Source organism: Camelina sativa, chromosome 17, assembly GCF_000633955.1.
Source record: "Camelina sativa cultivar DH55 chromosome 17, Cs, whole genome shotgun sequence".
In the NCBI taxonomy this organism is placed as follows: domain Eukaryota; kingdom Viridiplantae; phylum Streptophyta; class Magnoliopsida; order Brassicales; family Brassicaceae; genus Camelina; species Camelina sativa.
In genome coordinates, this window is record NC_025701.1 from 30,197,116 (window position 1) to 30,215,023 (window position 17,908).

The window sequence follows — 17,908 nt, forward strand, 5'->3', positions numbered from 1 at the left end:
GTTAACCTCTCATACCATGCTCTTGGAGCCTGCTTGAGACCATATAGTGCTTTCTTCAGACGGTACACATGCTCAGGATGTTGTGGATTCTCGAAGCCTTTTGGTTGTTCTACAAACACTTCTTCTTGTAAAATTCCATTCAGAAATCCACTTTTAACATCCATCTGATGTAATGTAAACTTGAGAGCACATGACATACCAAACATGAACCTGATGGATTCTAGCCTTGCCACCGGAGCAAAGGTTTCATCAAAGTCAACTCCTTCGACTTGAGAGTAACCTTGAGCCACAAGTCTTGCTTTATTTCTCACAATGCATCCACTGGCATCACTCTTATTCTTGAAGATCCACTTCGTTCCCACTATATTGACATTAGCTGGCCGTTTAGTGAGTTCCTACACATTACTGCGCTCAAATTGTTCCAGCTCATCTTGCATTGCAGCAACCCAGAACTCATCCCGAAGAACCTCTTTGTGATTCTTTGGTTCCATAGTGGAAACAAAACAGGCAAATTGAACAATCTCAGAGTCCTGAGAGACAGTGTCTGGAACTACAGTCTTCTGTTTCCTTCCAGCCAGTTGAGCAAAGTCAATCTGTTTGCCCCTGGTAACTCTACCCCCCTGAATCGCACCGATAACATCGCCTGAGGAGTGATTCCGATGAACCTGAGAAGATGGAGGAAGCTCGTCTGTTGACAGTCCAGGGCTGGCATGATCACTAAAACTCCCAGAGGCTTGCTCAGACTTCTCATCATCAGTTACCAGATCCTTGTCAGAGAGAACAGGCACCATATCAATTCGTTGAAACGAAGTATCATCAAAGACAACATTTACTGTTTCTTGAACTGATCTTGTGCGTTTGTTGTAGACACGAAAAGCAGTGCTGTGTCCGGAGTAACCAAGAAAGATCCCTTCATCACTCTTCGAGTCAAATTTACCCAACTGATCCTTGTCATTCAGAATGTAGCATAGACAACCAAACACATGAAAGTAGCTTACAGTTGGAGGCTTTCCTTTCCATAACTCATAAGGAGTCTTGCTGGTCCCTGGTCGAACATACACACGATTGATAATGTAGCAAGCAGTGTTGACAGCTTCATCCCAAAACCGATGTGGCACTTGATTCCCATGCAGCATAGCTCTCGCCATTTCTTGGAGTGTTCTGTTCTTTCGTTCAACTACACCATTCTGCTCTGGGGTTCTCGGAGCAGAGTACTGATGAACAATGCCCTGATTTCCGCAGAATTGATCAAACTTGTCATTCTGAAATTCTCCTCCATGATCACTCCTGATAGCCTGGATTGAATATTTTTCACTTTTAATCTGCAGGGCAAGAATGCGAAAGCATTCAAGAGCATCAACTTTTTCACGAAGAAATCGCACCCAGGTGTAGCGAGTGAAATCGTCCACCATGACAAAGATGAACCGTCACCCAGAAATGCTCTGAACTTGAATTGGACCCATCAGATCCATATGTACCAACTGGAGTGCGTGACTAGTGCGAACATCTGTCACAGGCCCATGAGACGTCTTGACTTGCTTGCCTTTGTTGCAAGGACCACATATGAAATGTGGATCACCTTTCAGCTTAGGAATTCCACGCACAACCTCTTGATTAGCCAATTTCATCATTGTGCGAATGTTGAGATGACCAAGCTTCTGGTGCCATAGTTCTGTATCCAACTCAGCAGTTGTGTTAAGGCATTGTATTGATGATTTCCACATGTAACAGTTGTTACTAGATCTCCTGCCTCTAAGTCGTACTGACCCTTGTTGATCCACAGCCTTGCACCCCTTCTTGGTAAATGTGACATCCAGGCCTTCATCACACAACTGGCTGATACTTATCAGATTTGCCTTCAACCCTTCAACCAAGAAGACATCCTTAAGATGTAGTTGAGAATCACCACCAGTTGTGCCTTTTCCTCGGATTGTACCCTTTCCTACATCACCAAAAGTAACTCTTCCTCCAGCAACACCTTCTAGATGTGATAGATTATCACGGGCACCAGTCATATGCCTGGAGCATCCACTGTCAAAATACCACTTGGCCTAATCAACCTCTGTTTTTTCTGCTGTGAAAGCCACATGACAGTAGAGATCATCTTTCCTAACATACCCCTGCGTGTTTCTTCTTACAGCTGGATAAAACTCACCACGATGCATAAGGTTAGACACACGATTATGGAACTGATAACATTGGGCTTTGTAGTGAGTGAGATGCCCACAATACCAACATCCTCTCTGTCTACTACGCTGAACAGGTCTTTGAGTCGTCTGCCGAAACCCACTAGAGGCATATGGCGGCCTAGTATTTACCTCAGGGAACACCACCACCCTTGGGTTTCTTGAATTCGAATTCACAGGAACCTGATCATACATTCTAGTCGTTTGAGAGAACTTCCTCTCCTTCAGCTCTGGTTCAGACTCCACTCCTTTGACAAATTGAGTGGTTGGGTTGGTGTTTGTTGCTTGGTAACCCAGACCCCATTTTAGATTGCTGGATCTTCCAGTGCTAAGCAGTTTATCCAGATCTTTGGTTCCTTTATTCAGCATCCTGATATTCTTCAGCTGTTCATCTAACTGCTTCTCAAGTCGCAAAGTCTTTGCCTTTTCGTCACTTAATTCTTTAGAGATCATTGCCACATGAAGCTGTAGAGTATCTCTCTCAGAAGTTAACTGTGTGTTGTCTTGAGTCTTCTGAACCACCGTCTTGATGAGAAGCTCTATCTGATCTTCTACTGACAAATCAGCCTCTTCTCCATCTGAATCAGAATTCACCTTCTCATCTACGTCCTTGGTTTCCAGCACCACATCATCTTCTTCATCTTCCTCAATGACACCAAGCAGTGCCAGGAAGCTGTTAAGCACCTCTCCTTTGCTGACCTCTTCATCTGAGTCGCTTTCGCTCCAAGTGATGTAGGACTTCTGCTTGTTTTCTCGTGAAGGACAATCAAACTTAGTGTGACCGTAGCCCTTACATCCATAGCATTGCAAAGAATTCTTTCGTTTGTTGTTTGGACATTCAGACTTGTAATGCCCAAAACCCTCACATTCAGCACACTGTCGTTCTTGCTTGTCACCCTTCCTGATCTCCTTATCAGTATTGGATTTCAAGACCGATGATGTTCCCTTCCGCTGACCTCTTTCCATCTTGCGAAAGTATTTCTTAACCAACAAGCCAACTTTTTCTTCATCTGCAACTTCCTGAGACTCTGCAATCTTCTGTTCCTCAATGGCTTTAAGGGCAAATGATTTCTCAATTATCTTTTCCTTCTTCTTCAGCTGTATCTCAAATGCCTGCATCATCCCAACCACTTGATTGTACTTGAGCTCATCAGAATTCAGTGAAACATCAATAGCAGACCTGTGTGGTTGAAACTTATCCGGCAGACTCCTGAGGAATTTCTTCACCAGCTTCTTGTCCTTGTAGCATTTACCCAACACTACAGCTTCTTGTGCAATGCCACTCAGACGACTGCTGTAATCAGCAACTGACTCAGTTTCTGTCATGTGCAAGTTTTCAAAATCTGAAGCGAGATTGTCCAGCCTTGTACGTTTGACCCTACTTGTGCCTTCAAACGTGACTACCAGAATGTCCCATGCTTCCTTGGCAGCTTCACACCCTTGAACTTGATTGAAAATGTCCCTAGGCAACGACTTGAAGATAACTGACAGAGCCTGTGAGTTATGTTTGGACTCCGCTTTTTCTTCGGCTGTCCATTTCTTCCTGTGCTTAGGCACCATGTCTCCCTTCTCATTTTTTCCGTTGGATGTGACCAACCATCTTCCACCGCAAACCAAGCTTCTATGTCGATGCTCGAGATGGCCTGCTTGATTGACACTTTCCAAAAACCAAAGCACTCAGGATCGAGTTTCAATGGTGATTGAACCGCAACAAAATCCAGTGATTTCTCCATACCCTTGCCGCAAGATCTCACCTGTTGAAAAAGGATATCAGAACTTTTTATCAGGTGCTCGCTCTGATACCAATTGTAAAGGTATAGAGGACAACAAATCACTCAAACTGCTTGGAAACGCGCCAAGCAAACGCTTTTATTCAAACTTATAAAAACTCCCTTTTACAAGTTATGAATCTAAGCCTACTCTTTTGTCTATCTATCACAACACCCTGTGAAGATCTAAAAGAGTAAAATGAACACACTCACCTTCAAAGCCTTTTTTTCGATTGCTTGAAGGTTTACAAAAACTCACAACTTTTATCCACGAGTGCTGACTCTTTTTGCGGCTAGCCCTCGTCTCTTTAAACCCCTCACACACACGATCTCTAACCTAGATCTTTGTGAATCCCTAACTAAAAGGAAATATTCCTAATCCTAAGAAATATCCTCCCTTAACTCTCTCGATCAAATATACCCTCAATATCTTCGCATATATCTTGATCTTGTTCTTCCTTCCTTCTCAAGCTTCTTATCACGACTTCCATAATCTTCTTCCACATCAGCCCACTTGCCACGTCAGCATATCAGCACTCTGAGACACTTCACAAGCTCCTGTCACCTTCAGAGCTCTGATGCACTTTCAATAATGGTATGTGCTTACTGAATCTTATTCTTGGTATGGGCTATCATTACTCTAGCTAACTTGGGAAATATAGCTAAAAAAGATCTTGCTGATGCAACACATGCTGCGGAGGTTAGTTTCTCTTAGAAGATCTTGCTGACGCTACACGTTTTCCGTCTTTCATTCTGTTTTTATCAATTCATTTGTAAAGAATTCAATTTTATTTTTACCCAGGAACTTTCTCATAATATTCAAGAGATCAATTTTAAAGCTGAGAAAAGTGAAGCTATATTCCAAGAAATATGCGGTGACATTAAAAAGTTAGATTTTGCAAAGAAGAACATAACTACGGTAATCACTTCCCTCCATCGCCTCACAATGGTAGGTAAGTTATCAATAATTCAGCACTATCTTTTCACCATTTCGGGTCATGGTATCCTATATAAATACAAAACAAACCCTATAAATAGGTGTTCCAAGGTTAACCAATCAGTGAATGTATTCTATTGTTATTGTAGTAACCAAATGTATTTATTTAGAGGCTCATTAATGATACTCACTACCACACTATCGCAGTCTCTGCTGTTATACAACTTCAGGTGATGGCGTCAAAAAGGCAATACAAGGAGGCAGCTGTGCAGCTCGAGGTACCTTTTGATTTAAACAATCTTTGGCGTTTGTTTGTCACGTTTCAGTTGGTTGTTGTTCACTTGCTTTAGCTTTATGTTCACCTAGGCAGTTCTTTGCCATTTTGAAAATCAATTTTTGATGCTAATTAAGTTACCGACAATAGGTGGATTTTTCTAGCACATTCCTCTTATTAGTTTCTGATTATTATCTTAAGATTCTAACCCTATAGTGTTTTTTTTTTTTCAGGCTGTAAACCAATTATTGAATCATTTCGAGAGGAATTGGGATGTTCCTAGCATAACGGATGTCAGAGAAAAGTTTGAGAATATAAAGCAAATTCTCAAGTCACATATATTTTCTGATATCTCCAGGTATTGCCTTTAACGTATACTTAAATAAGTCTACATAGGTGGTGAAAAGAGGTCCACTATAATGGTAGTGGTTGATGATATACTTCTCTTTCTTAGTTTCATTACCTTCAACATCAAGAGGCTTTAAACATTAAATTCAAAAAAAAAACATCAAGAGGCTTTTTCGAATGTTTTAATTGTTGGCAACTAAGGTGAAGATTTTGCACTCTTGGTGGCATGTAGTGGGAGTTTTATTTTTTGGCTTTTTATTAGCAGCTCTCTTTTTGTTAGAATAGCACGTGCATAATCATTAAGCTATTTTTTAACTTCAAACTGTAGTAAATCATAAATTGTTTGAAGATGTTTTTTCTTTGTTTTTATTTTTTAAGTGATTAATTGTTGGCAGAAGTGACAAAGTTGGATGAAATACAGCAGATATACAATCGGATAAATTGTCAAATCCGAACAAATCAAGAAGTTTGGAAGAGTAATCCTGCTTCGTGGCATGTGCCTTATAGACTATGCATCCAATTCTGCAAGATAATAAGGTAGCAACTCTCGGGGATTCGATACCCCTTTTGGTTTGTATATTTTGCTGTGAAAAATTGAGCCTCAATATTAAGTTTTAATTAGTATCTAACTGGATGCAGCCTCCTTAACCGCCTGTCTTTCCATTAATTATTTTCAGGGAGCAAGTAGAATCTATCCTGGTCAACATGAAAGAGGAACCAGCAGTTGCCAGATTGCTTCTGGTAAGGCATGCTTGCCCTAACATGAAAATTTCATTATATTTACCAGTTTGATGTCATTGAATGATTAGGAACTGGAAAGGACGCTAAAGTTTGAACTGGAACTTGACATGAAATTTGGTGGTCGTGTTCCTACTAATCATATCGGAATGACACTGAGGAAATTGTTGACGGGGAAAATTATAGTCAGACTGTATCTGAAATTCAAATGAAGTATGAAAAGGTGTTTGCTGCTAATCATGACTTGGTGGAAACTGTATGTTCGGTATACTTATTTTATATTTTGAATAACACTAGTGCGTAATTGTACACGCTAAAGACTTAATTCACTTGAATGATTGCTCACTACTTACTTTAACTTCCGTGGAATTATCTCTTCTTGCTTCGAGCCTCATTTAAACCTTTATATTGAGGAAGAAGAGAAGGAACTTATGCAATTCCTGGAAAAGTTGTTCAGGTCATTTGATATATTTGCTTAAAGAAAGTGTTTTCGTCTAAGCTTATCAAGCATATCAAGTTTTCCTAATATTCATTTTTCTTTCTGTCAGGAGGAAACATGGATTATTGACGAGGAAAATCTTAATAATATTTTATATAGCAGTAGAGAGGTGAGTACCCCAGGCAAGCTTCTTTAAGTGGGTTATGTTATAGTGTTTTACTTAAGCAGAGCTATGCATCCTTAATCACAGGTCGTTGGATAGTTCAGATAGATGTGTAAATGAACGATTCCCTATTCTTCTTCAGTTGAGTTGGATATAAATTTCTAATCATTTCCAAGTTGTTATTAGTTGTTTTAGTAGGATATGATGAGTTTGACCAGGTTTCGTATTTTGTTTGAAACCGAATATTTTACCCAAGATGAACTTTTTGCAAAGTATCATCTGTGCATATTGACTCTAGATTTAGCTGGTTATACTATATCTTGTGGCGTTTATGTACATTGTTTATCCTTAGTAACCAATATTGCTTGATTAAGTAAACAATCAATTTCAGTTTTGTTAAATAATTAAGTATTGCCTTGTCTGCAGTTGTTTTTCGTTATAAAGAATAGCTATGACAAGTGTAAATCTCTGACTAAGAACCAGACTTTATTCAGTTTTTTCAAGGTACATTTCTCGTATGCCCACAGAAAGGGACTTTCTATTTATATCGTAGACTTCTACTGCGAATTGGACATGCATTTTTAAGAACTACCTTTGTTTAAGGAACATTAGAAGTTCTGTTTGGAGAAACCGTGTTTGTTTGATCCAGGTTTTCAAGCTTTGTAGTTTCCTACAAGGGAAAGTCATAAACTCGTGTTATTTTAGTGATGTATGCAGACCAATTTAATATGCTAGCTCACGGTTTCAAATTAGAACATAATAGCTTAGATAGAGATTTTTGAGTTTATTTCTTTTAATAAAAGGCTTTTCTCTTTGGAGGTCTTTGAACGAGTTCTACAAGCCTATGCTACGAAGCCATTTTCTAAGCTCTCCAAAGGAGGTACTCCTAAACAGAAAGGTACTGTGCGTAGCTTCCTGCTTTCTGTTTCACATGTGTGCTTTTTGATGATAAAGGTACTTCCTGAAGGAAACTTAGATACTTTGGTAAAATGATATTATTTCTCAATAATGTTTACAATGGTTTAGGTAGACTTTATATAGACTATAGAAGGATCTAGGCTTCTTTAGGGGTTTCCTATCCTTATCCTTTTGGTACAGCTGGTCTCAACCCTAGTCTTCACATAAGGTTAGGAGAGGTTTGAATCTGTTCTCTTGTGGTTGCAGCTTCCTCTTTTCTCTAACGTCTTTTGCAGGTACTAGAGTATTTGTCTTCTTCTGTGGTTGAGTTGCTGGGCTTTCTTTGTGTTGGGCCTTGCCTTGAATAGTTGTTGGGCTTGTCTTGATACATTCACTAACACTTCCTGCTTTCTGTTTCTTATGTATGCTTTTTGATGTTGTTAAGCTTTTTTTTTTTAATTTTCCCCTATGCAGGTTTCGGGGAAAGGGTGATATGTTACTGTTACATAGTTAATTCTGCTGAGTATTGGCGTAAAACAGTAAGCTTATTTGACATTTTACACATCTGTGTATGTGGGTGGCCTTACTTGTTAGTTGGGGTTGTATCATATGGTGTTAATCTTATTTTATGCCAGTCTATTGTAGAGCGACCAATTGTGATATTGATGATCGTCACATCAAGTTTCATGGGTCTAGTTACATTCTCTATGCTGTTGTCATGTGATCTTACTCCACTGCATTTTAAGCAATGATCTGCCCTTTGAAGACCTGCAGTTGTTAGCAACTTTCTTATTGTTTGTGATACTCATGTTGTACATTGTCAGAGATACTATGTACTGCTTATAATAGTAGAACTATATAAGTATAGGGATCTCTTTGTAAATATATTTACCCTAGTCTCCCTCTCTATGTATATATAAGGCTGTAGCTACTCTGTTTTGAGATATATACAATACACATTCTTTATATGGTATCAGAGCTTCGATCAACCCTAAATTTTTTTTTTCTGACTAACGTCGCTCTCCGCCACCATGACATCCTCTGACAACACCTCTCCTTCGACCGGTGAAGTTATTTACACCAACACCACCGCACTCTTCAATGCCAACACTGCTAACGTTACCAAGCTCCACGACACCAACTATCTCATGTGGAGTCTCCAGATCCATGCCTTGATTGATGGTTATGAGCTCTCTGGTTACCTTGATGGATCTGTCACTCCACTGCCTCCTACAGTCACCGTGAATGATGTGACCAAGCCAAACCCTGACTTCACGTTTTGGAAACGACAAGATCGTCTCCTCTACAGTGCTCTTTTGGGTGCTATGACGACCTCTGTTCAGCCGCTGGTGTCTCGTGCTACCACTACTGCTGAAGCATGGACCACTCTTGCCGATACATTCGCCAAAGCTAGCCGCAGCCACTTCAAACAAATAAAAGATCAGATCAAAGCCTGGACGAAAGGTAACAAATCTATTGATGAATATGTACGTGGACTAACTCTGCGATTTGATGAACTTGCTATCCTTGGGAAACCAATGGATCATGAGGACCAAATTGAGAAGATCCTTGCTGGTCTTCCTGATGACTACAAGCCGGTGGCAGACCAGATTGAAGGTAAAGACTCTCCTCCGACAATCACTGAGGTTCATGAACGCCTCCGTAACCGTGAAGTCACCCTCCGTGCTGCTGCTACACCTACACCGTTTCCAGTCTCCGCCAATGTTTCTCAGTACACACGTCGTGGAGACTCCAACAACAACAACACCTACAGCTCCCGCAACAACAACCGCTCCTCACACTCTTCCTCTCGTCCTAACAACAACAACAACAACAACACTTGGAACAGTCATAACAGCAACAACAACAATCAGAACCGTTCGTTCCGGCCATACCTAGGCAAGTGTCAGATCTGCCACACCCAGGGACACAGTGCACGCCGCTGTCCCCAGCTTCATTCTTTTCAAGCCTCTGCTCCACCACGCTACAACACTCCTTTCACTCCTTGGCAACCACGCGCAAACATGGCCGCCAACACAGGTTCTCCAGCCATCCTGGATAGTGGTGCCACACACCACATCACGTCGGATCTTAACAACCTCACGATGCACCAACCATACAGTGGTGGTGATGATCTCACCATAGCAGATGGCTCAATCATGCCGATCACTCATACGGGTTTAGCACTCCTTCCTACTCAAACTCGTACTTTAAAACTTGATTAGATTCTTTGTGTTCCCAACATACACAAAAATTTGGTCTCCGTATACCGTTTGTGCAATGATAATCAAGTTTCTGTGCACTTCTTTCCTGTCTTTTTTCAGGTGAAGGATCTCAGTACGGGGGTCCCATTACTCCAAGGTCGGACAGCTAATGAGCTCTATCAATGGCCGATGCCGAGTCCCAATGTTGTTGCGTTGCTGTCTGCTGCTGGTCCACCTCCAAGTATTGGTTCTTGGCACTCTCGACTTGGCCATCTCTCCTTTGCGATTTTAAATGCTATTGTTTCATCTTTTTCCCTTCCTCTTGCTACTTCCTCTCAAAAACATTTTTCTTGTTCTGAATGTCTCATTAATAAAAGTCACAAACTTCCCTTCACTCACTCCACTATTCTCTCCACTAGACCCCTTGAATACATTTTCTCAGATGTTTGGACTTCTCCCATTCTTTCTCACCAAAATTACAAATATTATGTTGTGTTTATTGACCATTTCACTAGATATACATGGCTATACCCACTTAAACGCAAATCAGAGGTTAAAGACATTTTTATCACCTACACGGCTCTTGTTGAAAATCGTTTTCAAACCCGTATCGGCACATTATTCACAGACAATGGGGGCAAATTTGTGGCACTTCGAGGCTTTCTTTCCACCCACGGTATCTCTCATCTGACATCTCCACCTCATACTCCTGAATACAATGGCTTATCTGAGAGGAAGCATCGTCACATTGTGGAAACTGGGATGACTTTAATGACCACTGCATCGGTTCCGAAAGAGTATTGGCCATATGCGTTTGCAACCGCTGTCTTCCTCATCAACAGGATGCCCACTCCTGTTCTCTCCATGCAATCTCCGTACCAGAAACTGTTCTGCATGTCGCCCAACTATACACGGCTCCGAGTCTTCGGTTGTCTCTGTTTTCCATGGTTACGTCCTTATGCGAATCACAAGCTTGATGATCGCTCTCAACGGTGTGTGTTTCTTGGATATTCAATGACACAAAGTGCATATTACTGTCTTCATGTCCCAACTGGTCGCGTATATACATCTCGCCATGTCCAATTTATGGAGGATGTGTTTCCTTTTCGGGATACACACACGGCACCGGAACCCGCTGACATCGGCTTCTCGCATCTGGTCTCCTCATCGCCGGCTCTCTTACAACTCCCTCTGGTAGCTCCACTGTCGGTCTCACCTCCGTCTCCACCGACTTCACCTCCGTCTCCCTCGCTTCCGACGCGTGAGTTTTGTTTTACATATCACCGTCGACCACGACCCGTGAATCAAACCAATAATGGATCCTTATCCACTAATCCGGTCCAGCAACAACATCCGGCCCTACAATAACAAATCACATCCATCGCTCGGCCCAACAACATTGAGTCTCCGGTTTTGAATCCATCTTCTCCGACTACGAGATTGGGACCCCTCGACTCGACCCTTCACCGCTCCACCACGTCAACGTCTCAGGTATTGCCTTCTATCTCTTCTTCTTCACCTTCTTCTTCCTCTCCCTCTGATACGGAGCCCACTGCTTCCAAAGAAAATGAGATGCGACCCACATCTCAGCTGTCCCTTGTTTCCCAAGAGCCTACTGCTCCACGTCAAAATGAGTTGCGTCCCACAACTCAGTCACAACCAAACACTAATCCCCCACCACACCGAGCTTGCCCTGTTCAACCACATAACCAAATAACATCTGTTGAGCCACCACAAAATAACCACAAAATGCAAACTCGAGCCAAAAACAGAATTACCAAACCCAACCTCAAACTCTCGCTCAATGTGATTGCCTCTCCAAAATCACCGCAAGAACCCACCAACATTACACAAGCCTTGAAAGATCCCAACTGGAGTCTTGCTTGTTCTCGAGAGTATGATGCTCTGTATATCAACCACACTTGGGACTAAGTTCCTCCTCATGCTGACCAAAATGTTGTTGGGTGTAAATGGGTGTTCACCACTAAGTTCCTTGCCAATGGTATTCTCGACCGTTACAAGGCACATCTCGTCGCAAAAGGTTTTCACCAACAGTATGGTAAGGACTACGCTGAGACCTTCAGCCCAGTAATCAAATCAACCACCATACGACTTGTCCTCAATGTTGCTGTTAAGAAATCATGGCCGCTCAAGCAACTAGATGTCAATAATGCCTTCCTCCAAGGTGAACTCACTGAAGAAGTCTACATGTCTCAACCCCCTGGTTTTGTTGACAAGGATTGGCCTTATCATGTTTGTCGTCTCCGCAAGCCTATCTATGGGTTAAAGCAAGCTCCTCGCGCTTGGTACATGGCCTTAAAGCAACATTTACTTGACACTGGCTTCACCAGCTCTCTCGCTGATGCATCTCTTTTTATTCGAGGTAATGGTTCTAACATCACTTATGTCCTAGTTTATGTTGATGACATAATCGTCACTGGCAACAACTCCTCGGTTATCGACTCTGTTCTTGCCTCATTCTCACAACGTTTCTCCATCAAAGACCCCACCGACTTGCATTACTTCCTAGGCATCGAGGTTTCCTGCACGACAACTGGTCTCCATATGATGCAGCGTAGATATATTATGGATCTCCTTCACAAAAATAACATGCACAATGCCAAACCGGTGTCAACGCCTCTCCCCGCATCTCCGAAACTCACCATGTCAATGGGAACTCCTCTTGACGATGCCTCGCGATACCGGTCTGTTGTTGGTAGCTTCCAGTACTTATCATTCACTAGACCAGACATTTCCTATGCTGTAAACCGCCTCTCCCAATTCATGCACCGTCCAACAACTGATCATTGGCAAGCGGTGAAACGAATTCTTCGTTATCTTGCTGGAACCACTACACATGGTATATATCTTCATGCTCACTCTCGTATCCTTCTCCATGGTTACTCAGATGCAGACTAGGCACGTGATACAAATGATTGTGTGTCTACAAATGGATATCTAATATACAATGGCCGTAACCCTATCTCTTGGTCCTCAAAGAAGCAAAAGGGTGTAGCCCGCTCATCCACTGAGGCTGAATATAGGGCGGTTGCCAACACCGCTGCTGAGGTTTGATGGCTGTGCTCTCTCCTAACTGAAATGTGGATCACTCTCCCGACGGCTCCAACAATCTACTGTGACAACATTGGCGCCACCTACCTATGTGCCAATCCCGTTTTTCATTCCTGTATGAAGCATATCGCCATTGACTACCACTTTGTTCGAGATCAGATTCAGACAAACAAGCTCCGTGTCTCTCATGTCTCCACTCATAATCAACTCGCTGACACCCTCACCAAACCATTGTCGCGCACGCAATTCCAGAATGCCTGTCTCAAGATTGGCATCACCAAGCTTCCTTCATCTTGAGGGGGCGTATAAGAGTAAATAGTAGAACTATATAAGTATAGGGATCTCTTTGTAAATATATTTACCCTAGTCTCCCTCTCTATGTATATATAAGGCTGTAGCTACTCTGTTTTGAGATATATACAATACACATTCCGTATACTGCTTCTGTATCAAACAATGTAATGAACCGTGATATTAATTAACTGAACAACAACTTGGCTCATCACAAGAATTTTAAATTGTTTTTGCAGTCTGGTGACCTTGCAGAAGAAGTCTCAACAATTATTGACCCGCAGTATGCAGACGGTGTAGACATGGCAGAGGTCCAGGTACGATTGACATAAAGGAGTTACAATTTTTCCATATATATTATTTATTTTGGATTTTTCATAACTATGGTACTGTATTCGTCCATCATAACGAAAGCATTGTTGACACTAGTCCATGGACTGGAAACTAAATTTGACACAGAAATGCAGGAGATGGCACGTGTTTCATGGGGCACAATTGAGAGTGTGGGTGACCATTCTGAGTAAGATCTAACTGGTTTTTTAAAGCTTGTATTGCTTTGGATGCTGGTAGGACCAATAGACAACCAACATCTTTGCAATCTGCACCTTCTTGTAGGTACGTAAATGGAATATATACAATCCTTAACAACAACGTTCCTGTCCTTGGGAAACTTTTCACTCCAGTCCACTTCCAATTCTTCCTGGACAAGGTAATTTTAGTATATTTGAATGTCTTTATAATCCAATGATTGTTACTTAAACAATTAGGATCAACCTTGAGCCTGGACCAACTCCTTGGTTATTTTTTTATATAAAATGGGTGGTTGATGCTTCGTCCACTTGATTACTCTACTAAGATTTGAACTGTTATGTCCCAAAGCTATTGCCGATCACCATTTAATGTGATCATGCCTTGACGAACTTCACAGATGATCACCTTTTTCTTAAAATTTTGTGCAGTTGGCATCATCCCTTGGCATACGTTTCTGTGCTAATATTTTCAGATGCAAGAAAATATCAGAAACTGGAGCTCAGCAGGTTAGCCTGTGTGCTTGAGATCCCTCTCCCATGTTATGTTTTTGATTCCTTATGTTTCTATGTCTTTTGGTTTCACAGATGTTGCTTGATACGCAAGCCTTGAAGATTTTTCTTCTAAAAGTTCCACCTCTTGATAGACAGGTTAGCTCATATGTTCCAATTTATGTATTTGTGTCTCTGTTGGATACTCTGTATATAAGATTAAACATTGCCTATGTTGTTAGTCATGAAGCATTGGGTATTATATGCATTTCTGATAACTCTATGAATCCAAAGCCAGTTAATTTGTTTTAGTTTTGGAAATGACATTTCAGACTATAAGTGCTGCCAGCTATTCTAAATTCGTGAAGCGTCAAATGAGCAGGGCTGAAGCAGTCCTAAAGGTTTTCGCTTGAGCACCATCGAGACAAATTTTTTTTCCTGCATCTCTCTCTGCTCACCGAAAACTTATATTATCTTACTGTAGGTCACACTCTCCCCAGTCAGTTCGGTGGCAGAGACATATAGTGCACTGTTTCCAAAAGGAACACCCATGAAGCTTCAGCGCATCTTAGACCTTAAGGTAGTTTTGGCATTCTGAATCCATTTTCATACTTGATCACTCTCATGCTCTTCACTGTCTGGAGAATCGTCTCTTATTTTCAGCCAAAACAGTAGAGGGTCCTCAAAGAGGTTCTAAGGTGTTTGATGTTTCAGGGTCTTACGAAAGCCGATCAGCAGAGTATACTTGATGATTTCAATAAGCATGCACCAAGAATTACACAGCCTTCGGTTGCAGCAGAAATGCCACAACCAGATTCAATTCAACCTTCACAGCCTTTGGAAACCACTAACAGGTACCCGGCTGTAGTCGTTGAGTGCATAGCAAATAGTGAGGATGTTACAGCCAGACTTGCAACCGCTAGTTATAAGAAGTTCATTGACCGTCACCGTCCCTTGAGGAAACTCTTTATTGCATGATTTGTTTCTTTTTCTTTATTTGATTCTTATATTAATGTGTCCCTATTGAGACTTTTACATAACAATTCAAAGCTAACTATGCATGTGTGAACATAGATGAGCAAACAGTTTATAGCTAACGAAAGATGATGTTAAAACGTTTTGTGAACAAACCAAAGTTCGTATGATAAACTATCAAACTTTAAACGACAATTTTTAAGTTGAGGTTGGTAAGCATAGTGTTGACTCTACGATTTTGAGTTTGAGAGTGATCAAGTATGAAAATGGATTCAGAATGCCAAAATTACCTTAAGGTCTAAGATGCGCTGAACTTTCATGGGTGTTGTTGAGTTTCAGTGTTTTGAGTAAATAAATAAACAGAAAACATAGAAAATATTTTTATTTTTATAATAAATTAAACACATAAATAGACAAAGAACCGGACTCAATAACAATAAGAAATATATAGATTTAAGGAATAAATTACTAGGAGTACTAGAAAATACGTTGAAAACAACGTTCTCCAAATATCAATAACCAACCATTAGTTTACTCAAACGCAAGCTGACATGCCTTTGAACTTCTAGTCACACATTCTAACTCTTTCAACATCACATGCTTCTCTACAGATTCTGAGTAGAATGTGGCCTTCTTAAGATGACTCGCGTTTGCTAGAATGTATTTTGCAGCTTCCCTCTCTTGTTGTGTGTCATTGTATTGTCTCCATTCAAAGATCTCCAGATGAGATGATAAACTTTGAGGAACAAAATTTGGTTTGTTCAACACCGGATTTATCGTGTCCTTGACACAGTGCTTTTGATACTACAAGATAGAAATATAAATTTACTCAGTCTTAGGCCCATAATAACGCGTATTTGAAGGAAGATCCACATACCAGTTTGAGCTGGAGAACTCGAAGTCTAGGAGCATTATTGAGTATACGAGTAAGTAGATTCCATTGCTCAACAGAACATAAACATAGCTCTGATGGTCAAGATTGTAGAAGGAAGAGCAAGTAGGTTGATATGCAGTCTACAAATTGAAGCAACACATGAGTACGGGTGACGATGACACCCACATTGCAGTAAAACATGTTAAGACATTTGACAAACAATAAAAAAAAAACGTTCTTACATATGAAATGACAGAGCATAGAGAGAGATATTGGGTTGATGCAAGAGATCCTAGAAACTTGTAAGGGTTGTCGAAAACAACGTTGACACTTGCCTTGACCAGCCGAGGCATGTTTTTAAACTGTAAATAGTTGCTGAAGCTGTCCCTAATCCTAAAGTACCTCAAAGAAGGGGTATTTATCACAAAACCATGAACACCTTTAGGCCGAGATTTACCAGACGTATTATCGATAGATAAAATCCTCAACGTAGGCACATCGATCGTAAATATCATAACATTGGTAAGGGAGCTTCGTTTCACAACCAAATCTTCAAGTATTCGGCATTTGCTTAGAAGCCTTTTCACAGATTCGTCCCCTGAGAACTTGACCGATAAAAGGTGGAGACGTTTGAGACATGGCATATATACATCAGGTTCAGGTGGAACATCCACCAAACTTAAATTCTCGAGTATAACAGTTTCAAGTAGTGAAAAGTTGTAAAAGCTTTTGGGCAACTCAAAGGAACTACAAATCATCTCAATTCTCAGCTCTCTCAAAGAACGAGCAACTGCCATGTTAACCAAAGCTTTGATGTCTTTATTGATAAATGTGGATTCATCTTAAGATGCAGGCTTTCTACGCTTGATCTTCTGTTAATAAATTGTACAAACTTCCAGTAACTTCTACCTATGGATTCACCATCATACCTGAATGTCTTCACATCCTTCCAAAAATATCTCCACCGTTTTGACAAGACACTTGTGGCTACAACATCTTTACTAGGAAGCAAAGATAATATCTTTAACAACACTTTATCTGGAAACTCGCTGATTGTCTGAATCTTGTTCTCCATGCTTTCCTGGTAAATTATGCTGCCACAATCAATTGAAGAAAAGCTTTCGTTCGCCATTTTACACTCTATTCGCATAGACAACCCTAAGACATAGTTGTGTTTCTTTTATAGTGTTCTGGATCATCAATGTAAATCTTGGTTGTGATTTAATTATCAATGTTCAGTTATCTCTTTGTTTTTACCATTATTTTTTACTTTCTTAAATGCTAAAAAAGAGGAAAGAAATCATGATAGCTTAATATATAAATCACAAATGGCATGGGCAACAAAAAGTGGCAGGATATTAATTCATATAATTTGCTTTTAAATTAGAAAAAGAGCTTTTCAGTGATTATATTACTTTTAAATTGAAATATTTTTTTAAAAATATAACACATGTCACTTAACTAGTAAGAAATGTGATTACTGGCAAATTCATATAAATCTATATTAAAACTTAGAAAATTTTAAAAAGAGAATCAATAAAACTTTTTATTTGCTAAATCCCTTATACAAAAAGTACATGTGATTGAACCTATAGAAATGTGATAAGTGTTCAATAGCTGTTGGCAAAAAAAAAAAGAGAGAGCAAATTAGTGAAACTTTTAAGACTAATCTTTTATAATTAATAAAATAAAGTACAGTCATCCGACCAATAAAAATATGAA

General features: G+C 40.4%; 2 pseudogenes; one reads left to right on the forward strand and one right to left on the reverse strand.

The window, feature by feature from the left end:
- Window positions 1–15,406, forward strand: part of LOC104759934 — a 21,481-nt pseudogene extending 6,075 nt beyond the window's left edge.
- LOC104759935 lies at window positions 15,848–17,318 on the reverse strand (annotated as a pseudogene).